The sequence below is a fragment of the Macadamia integrifolia genome, chromosome 9, assembly GCF_013358625.1.
Source record: "Macadamia integrifolia cultivar HAES 741 chromosome 9, SCU_Mint_v3, whole genome shotgun sequence".
Lineage (NCBI taxonomy): Eukaryota > Viridiplantae > Streptophyta > Magnoliopsida > Proteales > Proteaceae > Macadamia > Macadamia integrifolia.
Genome location: NC_056565.1, coordinates 21,654,668 through 21,663,252, shown reverse-complemented (window position 1 = coordinate 21,663,252; position 8,585 = coordinate 21,654,668). Strand labels below are relative to the sequence as shown.

Genomic DNA, 8,585 nt, shown 5'->3' with positions numbered 1-8,585 from the left:
GTTATGTGCATATTATTTTTGTGTATGAAACTTATGTAAATTTATCAAATGTCATTCAATACTCAATTTTTTTTGTATAGGAGGTGGAAGAGGTGGATGCAATGGTGATGGTGGCGGTGGTGGTTTGATGGTGGCGGTGGTGGTTTGATGGTTGAAGTTGCATTGGAGGTGTTTTATTTTTAATAAGAAATTACTTATTTGCCTATCAAATTATGTGTTCATTAAAGAGCAATCACTTATTTCTCCCTCTTATTTTTGGGATAGAGAAGTTCTTAAAAGTTGGTTTTTTTTTTTTTTTTTCTATTTCCCAACAACCTTTTGTTCATAGTTCATTCATAGGAATGAAAAGAAAAACCAGTGTTAGCAAACAGATTTTTATTCCAAAGAGAAATAAAGAAATAAAAGGTTATCATCCAGGCCCTTGGTATTGCTTGCTATTTCTTTATAATTTATATGGATACATCGGGATTTCAAAATGAAAAACTAATCATGATGTCATCTAGCAAATGTATCCAAGTGGATTTATAACCTTCGTCTATTTTACTTATCCTTTCACTCTTCAAATTGTGACTCATATTCCATTAAAACGTTAGTCAATGTCATACCTTTCATTAATTCTTCAATAATTATCTTTGCTGGTAGTTTTGTTGCCTCAAATTATAAGACTGGGGGGCCGCATTCATTATATATCAAAACAAATTTATTTTTGCGAGGCTTGGTTATGGTATGGAGCAAGATGATGTCAAGGTAAATGTTGGAGGGCTTCTTTAAGAATCGAGGCAAGTCAAAAGATTGGATGTAATTCATTATAGGCATGGACGAATTCAGAATAGTTGCTTAGGCTCACACCAAATGTGAGGTTTGTTGTGTGGCCATTAGAGTGTTTTAACTTTTACTTGATGTTCAATAATTTGTAATAATTCTATAATAGGGCTTGCTCATTGCCTTCCTTAGGAAATGAGGATTAGAGGGTGAAGGTAAGATGTGTTTATGATTTACTTTCTTGGGATCAAATCGTCATGTGTTTATCAATTTAAAGGGAAAAAGAGTTATTTATGTGAGTGTGACCTATGACAATGCTTCTATATATTTGTTTCTCTTCCATATATGAAAAAAACATCTCTACACTTTGTTTGAAGGAGGAGAGAGATAGACATAGGAATGCTTCTGGACAAAGAAACACTTCCCTAACTTAAAAACACTTGATTTGGATCATAGTTGTCCATTTAGCATTTTTTTAGGAAAAAGAATAGGCACATTGCTGCCTGTTGGGTTTCCATGAGTATGTCAATGCATGACATGAGTCTGTCTAGCACACATGCTTGGAGCGGGCAGCTTGCCCAACCTACGTCTTTTTTTAAATTGAAAGATTTAATATTCTATATCATATTAGTGATTGTAGATCTATGCTTTCTCTAATTTTTTATTTCTCATAAGAAAGGATGTAAATTTACACGCTTGTGTTTGGTGCAGGGTCACGCAACCAAGGATCAATGAATTCAATACAAAAGAAGAAGAAGAAGAAAAAAAAAAAGAAGATAGTTTCTATGGACATGATTGGCAAGTTAGGGTGTTTCCTAGCCAAGAAGAAAAGAAAAGAAAAGTAAAAAGTACAAAATTTGTGCTATTGGTTTGAGAAATTCTCATTGTGTTTGGTATGTTAGAATAAAGAAGATTCTTTTTTTGAATTTCAAAATTCAACTTAAGAATGGTGAAGTTTTTTTCTCTCTTGGGAAAAAATAGGTCTTGGCTAAAACATAAGAATACACAAGAAATTTAAAAAAACATTTCTTTTCTTTTTTACTATTGATACCTAAACATCTATAATTTTTTTCTCTTAATTTTCTTACCTTTTTATTTTATATTTTTTAGATTTTTATTTTCAATTTCTTTTATTTTATTCTCTTGACTATCAAACACAGCGTTAGCGATGGCATTGTTTTAGTGTGTTTGGACTTTGGATTATAAGAAAAAAGAGTACAATTTATTCACTTTAATGTTTCCAGCCGTTTGCAATCCATATATCATAGATTTTTTTTTCCTCCGCTTTTAATTTTATAGCCGCCGAGTTCTATATTCCATACGCTTTACGACTTAAAATTTGAAATTTGAATCCAGTTTTGAACCGAGATAAATTTTCTAGCCGTTAGGTATCCACAAATTGTAAGATTTAACTTAGGGTTTCTCCACTTATAATTTCTACGCGTTTGGTATCTATACTGCTTAAGATTTACGACTTGAAATTTGAAACTCGAACTCCACGTTTTTTTTCTTCTCGAACCGCCTCAAGTTAAACGGTACAAAGGGAAAGGAGGAGAACGAAATGGCAGGGGAGAAAGAGGTGGGGGAGAGGGAGAGAGAGTGGAAGAGTGGAAGCAACAAGCAGAACAAGAGAGAGAGAGAAGCAAAGCTAATTGGATTGTTTCAATGTTAGGGTTTGGGTTCCATACTCTCTGGTATCCCAAAATGGCGAGAGCCGCTACCAGGAAGAGGACGATCATGTTTGGATTCTCTGTACATTTCTTATCAGTGGATAGGTATAGCAGCGACGCATTTTGGCGGAGAACTAAAAGGGGTTCTTCTTCTTCCCCGCTCCTTCCATCCCATTACCAGGAAGAGGAGGAAGAGGACGATCATGGCTGTTGTTCGTCTATGTAAGAGAGTGCAAGCAACAAGCAGAAGAAGAGAGAGAGAAGCAAAAATGGTTTTCTAATTGGATTGTTTCAGTGTTAGGGTTTGGGTTCCGTACTCTCTGGTATCCCAAAATGGCGAGAGCCGCTACCAGGAAGAGGACGATCATGTTTGGATTCTCCGTACATTTCTCATCAGTGGATAGGAATAGCAGCGCCGCATTTTGGCGGAGAACTAAAAGGGGTTCTTCTTCTTCCCCGCTCCTTCCATCCCATTATTAGGAAGAGGAGGAAGAGGACGATCATGGCTGTTGTTCGTCTATGTAACTTTGTGTTGGTATCTTGATAGTGTGAAGATTACAAATGATTGCTAACATCTCCAAACCTTTGAGACATGCTGGAACTAATGTTAGTATTTTTAACTCAAGGTGCAATTTAGATTGATCATATTCTGTGATCTGAGACATAGAGTTCTTGGATTTCATATTTTATCAGCCATCAGATTTAAATTACCAGTTTTAAAATTTTTCTGGTTTTGTTGCTTGAATTTTCTTATTAAACTTCTTAAATTGCTCTGGACTTCTCCCCTCACTTTTGGCATTATTGTTCTGAAACTTTGATTCTTATTTTCCTTGTATTTTAGGCTGTTACAAAAGAAATGTTGGGATATGATCCCCAAGAGGTGAATCCTGAGGATATGGTACGCTTTTGCCATGAAATTCCCCAGGTATGTTGACTGGAAATGGTTTTGAGGGTGGCTTTTTGTTCATCTCACTGAATTGGTGCAGCCATGAGTGACGGAATTCATGAAATATCGTGGGTATAATGAAATTAGAAGATGAGAATGAGATTTAAAAAAAAATGGAATGAGGAAACTACCCAACAAAAGATAAAAAGGAAAAATGTTGTTGGAAAAAAAAAATACAATTACATGAATTAGGAAAGACCGAAAGAGAGATGCCATATTGTATATGTAGGAACTACAATGGCTAATTTTATGGATTAGTGATGCTTCTTGTTGTTAGAAAGATTTGTGGATGAATTGGGTTCATGTACATCTTTTCAGTGTTGGAATTGAATCCAACTTCCCTTTCCTTGCTGACTTAGGACTCTAATTCCTTTCCCTTTTTGGATTAGTTATCCACGATCTTCCAGTGGGATCAGAAGCCCCTTCTCCTTATCCTAGTGGATCTGGCATTACTAGAAATAGGCTCAGGTTATTAAAAACTTCAGATAATTAGAAAATTTTCAATCTGCCCTCAACTAAAGCTTAAAATTGAAATAAAGAATCTTACCTCTGATTTTGAGTTCTACTTATTTGTTAGACAATAACATTTCTGAATATGATTTGTTTCATGTTTCAATAATTGCATTGCAGACGATGGCTTCTTATTCGGTATCAGATGCTATTGCAACCTTATTACCTGTATATGATCTATGTTCATCCTTTCATTTACTCTCTTGCGACTGTAATACCTATGCTGCCCGACGAGGTTTTACATAAAGAAGGGTAACCCTTTGTGAAATGCTCCTCATGGTCTAGGTGGTTTCTAGGAATTCTCCATTGGCAATCATTTGAATTTTTCTTTCTTGAGCTGGTCTTGCAAATTTTTTGGCTTCTTTAGTAATCCTGGGGTAATTCTGGTGCTTCTTCACGAACCATTTTGAGATCACCTCAAACGTTATTGTTGACTCTGACATAATTGTCAAGGCATAAGGCGACCCAAGGAAATGGAGAATGGTAACAAAACAAGGCAACACCAACAAGGCAACGCCTAGGTGACAAAGGCGCCAGTCCAGGCTGAGCTGCCTGGACCCCTAGGCAATGCCTTGACAACTACGGAACTTGATCTAATGTGCAACTTCCGTTTTGTAATATTCACAGGCATACAAGGAAGCTCCAAGATGATCTGGAGAAGTTCTATAATAACCACCTTTTGGAGGGTAAGACGTACATAGGTAGTAATGTGGAATGCCTCGAAAGTGGTTTTTTTAGATCTGATCTCCCTACAAATTTCAACTTGATCCATCTACATATGAGGTGAATTGTGTTCCTTTCTTTGTTTGCTAAGCAGCTTGATTGACATCAGTGTACTCCTTTCCATCTGCACCAATTAATCAGTAACCTTGATCATGATTTGCAATATGCAATAAAGGTGGAGGTTAAGATGGACATTGGATCTGTCTCCAATTATGATGAAGTGAAGAATGCTATCATGGAAAAGGTGCTGTCTGTTTCTGTTGTCAAGCTTTGATATTTTATTAAGTAATGATGTCTGATTAATGCATAGGCATCAGTTACCTTTCCCACCCCTTTCTAAATGTTAAGTCTGAAATCCTTATCTACTCTTCTTTTTCTTTTCATTTGTATTTGATTGAATGGTATAATGTTGTGCTACCATGAGTAACCTTAGTCACATGCGTACAAATGGGTTATCACTGTTTTATGTTTTAAATATTTTGTCTAATCCTTCTACTGTACTTTATTGAACCTGAACTTTTCCCCTGAAATTATTGATACTATAAACTTTTTAGCGCCTCTTTGTTAGGCTGACCACTTGATTTTATCAATTCTATCTATATATCATCTAGATGTTGCCGCAATGTATGAGGAGATAATGAATCCTTTCTTACTTGATTTTTCCATTGCAATCCTACAGGTTGTAAGTTTGCTTGATGAACCTATTCATAAGGAATTTTCTCTGATATATCATTGATATGTTGCTTCTATGTATCCATATATAATTTTAACAACATGCTCCAGTTATGTTTGGTGCAGCCTCCTTACGTTGTCATTATGAATATTGTTCTACTGTTTGTATGATACCTCTGCTCAAGTATGTTCTCTATTTGGAATGACTTTGTTTTAAACGGTTAGCTTCCTTCTCTATAAGGAATGGTTTTAGTTCCTGATAAAATTTACCCCACAATGTGCCTACATCTTTGGTGGCTCATCTAGATGCTGCTTGGATGCATATTATATGATCTCTGGACTCCATCTACTGGTGTGAACTGAGAAGTTGGGTCATGGGCGGTGATCAGAGTTGCTATTAAGTAGTAAATAATAGATAGAAGACAGGAGAATGGAAGAAGAAGTGGGGATTTCTGCGGTGAAGTACTTATTGAGCACCATCGGTCCAAGTGGGGATTTTGCTATTTGGGGTTTTCCCCCTTTTTATTGGATGATTTATTGAGGAAGAGAAGCATGGTGGGCGGGGAGTGGAGGAGGTAGGGGGAGAGAGCGGGAGAGGAGAGGGATGGAGGGTTGGGTGGCAGTGGAGTTGGTGCTAGGTGGGTTCACAGGAGGGAGGGTGGGACAGGGAGTTGTTGGTCGGAGGAAGTAGAAAAAGAAAGGAGAGAGAAGGGCGCAAGGGGTATTTCAGGCTGTTCATTTAGCTCTTTCTACTCTTATGGGGATTTGGTAAATGTTTTCAACATTGAAACCTGTTATGGTAAAATATAATTTAAACCTACTAATTTTGTAAATCTTTTTTTTATCTGGTAGATCTAGGCAATATTCCACCTTTTGATTATTGAATATGGCAGCTTATGACATTGTGGAATAGGTTATTCCACTTCGATTAGGAAGTCTGAAATCGTCTTCATAATAACTGGAAGGGTTTACAGAATTGTTTATCCAATGGCTGTTTACAGGTAGAGAATCTAGGGTTCTCCATAAGCCCACCATTTTACAGATCCCACCGTTTTACAGATCAGGATGAGCTTGTAACCATGGAGTTGGGCTCTAGCTTGTGGGCATGAAGTTCAATGTATGTGTGCATGCTCAACTCAAATGCAATGCCATTGTCATGAAACAGAGATTTGAAGCCCTAAAGCTGGGAAAAACAGAGTTGGAAAGCATATTTTAAATATGGATCTTAATTATTATCTTTAGCCCTAAAAATTCCTGATTTCTGGTTACAAAGCCGAAACTGCAGACCCATTTTTTTATTAAGCATACCAGAGTGGCAATTGATAGCAATCTAAGGTTCTCCATAAGCCCACTGTTTTACAGATCATTATGAGCTCATAACCATGGAGTTGGGCTCTAGCTTGTGGGCCTGAAGTTCAATGTATACATACTCAACTCAAATGCAATGCCATTGTTATGAAACAGAGATTTGAAGCCCTAAAGCTTGGCAAAACAGATTTGGAAAGCATATTGTAAATATGGATCTTAATTATTATCCTGAGCCCTAAAAAATTCCTAATTTCTGGTCCCATAGCCGAAACTGCAGACCCGTTTTTTATTAATGACATACCAGAGTAGCAATTTATAACATCTCAAAGTATATCAAATATTGTTAATGACTCTCCTTGACTTGAACTACAATGGATTAATGGTAAACTTTAATTTTGCTCAGCCATTTGAGAAATCCAATCTCTGTTTATGCCATAACCATAGCATCAATCACTGCCTCCATGGGATCCACTTGAGTGGATTCTAAAGGAACATCATCTGATGATGCCACTTTCAATGGGTTTTAACTTGTGGGGGAGCAGGTGTGATGATCTTGATCTGAGATGATCTGAGATGCAATAGGGAGCTAAGCCAAGAGTGGTCTGGTCTCCATTTTTTTGATGTAGTCTGATTAGAAGGGATCTTGAACTGATTTATAAAATAGAACCATCCCTTACCTTTACTAGCTGTATAGTCTTGAGCCCTTATAATGCAAAAGCAATACATGGTCCTGATAGTATGGCTGTGGTAAAATTTGACTAGTATTGTTTCAGATCATGTATGTCAGGCCAAGATAGTCCTCTAATTAAATTGGGGGGCGATTATGTAATTTTTTCTTATTTTATGTTATATTTTTAAGGTAGCTCATGAGGTTTTCTTTTAGTAGCAGATTAGGAATTATAGTTAGACAAAATATTTATATTTTATTTTTTGTTGTGGGCTGCAAGGAAGGTTTAGTCGTTTACTGAAGGTATAAGTCGAGTAAGCTAGTTTCTGCTATTGGGAAGTTGTGAGTCCTTTTTTTCTTTTGGGTGAATAAAAAGTTCATTATCAAGAGGAGAAAGGAAAACATAGAGCCCCTAGAAATGGGAAGAAGAAAAAACATTACAGAGCTAACAATACAAATGAAAGCAAAACCCAACCCCCATAGAGTGGAGACAAAGGGCTGCAGTATTGAGACCATTTCTGTTTTTGGGTCTTTAACTTGAATTGTGCAGAATAGAGTGTTAGGATTTAAAATGTAACCACAAGCGTACGGATCAATGTAGCTACGGATCGAACACAGGGAGAGCAGCCACTTTATTTTTGGCTTCTTTTAATAATGCGAAAGTGAACCGATTAATGGTTGTGATCTAATTCTAACCACCGCCCTAAACATATGTATCTAAAATAATGCCCTAACCATTCATCATCTAAGAATTTAAATACGCAAGCAACGCAATTAAAATTAAATAAATAAATAACTGAAAATAAACAACCCATGTAATTAAAAAGCAATAAAGGAAAAAAAATGCTGAAACAAAAATAAAGTAAAAGAAAGGGGATAAAGCTAGAGAGAGGCTCACAAGTAGGTTTCTCTACTTAGCCCAAGGGATGCATCATAATGTGAGCTTCCCTACGTGACCAGAGAGTCACTCTTACAAGGGTTACTCTACTTGGCTTTAGGGAAAGGGAGGCAATTAAAATAAAAACAATAAAATGATGGTTCTATGGCTAGGAGGGGCAAAGCCAACACATACACTAGCCATGAACCTTGGGGAAAGGGAAAGTAATAATGTAACGATTGAAATTAAAATCCTAAATTAATAAAGAAATGGTAGTCAGAAAAGGGAATGAGAGGGGGGAGAGAAGACTATTAAAGAAGCCAACCTACCTGAATCAATGCTTGAACTTGAAAGCTTGGGTGATTTGAGATACTGCCAACCCTAAAAACCAGATCTGGAATGAACCAAATCTGAAATTTCTAGGCCTGGAGAAAACAAATCTTGAAAAAA

General features: G+C 36.6%; 1 long non-coding RNA gene across 1 annotated transcript; it reads left to right on the top strand.

The window, feature by feature from the left end:
• The first annotated feature begins 2,382 nt into the window (after positions 1-2,382).
• Positions 2,383-3,467, top strand: LOC122087908. Its single transcript, XR_006142906.1, has 2 exons — positions 2,383-3,038; positions 3,274-3,467. It is a non-coding gene; the product is annotated as an uncharacterized LOC122087908 (long non-coding RNA).
• Positions 3,468-8,585: the final 5,118 nt, after the last annotated feature.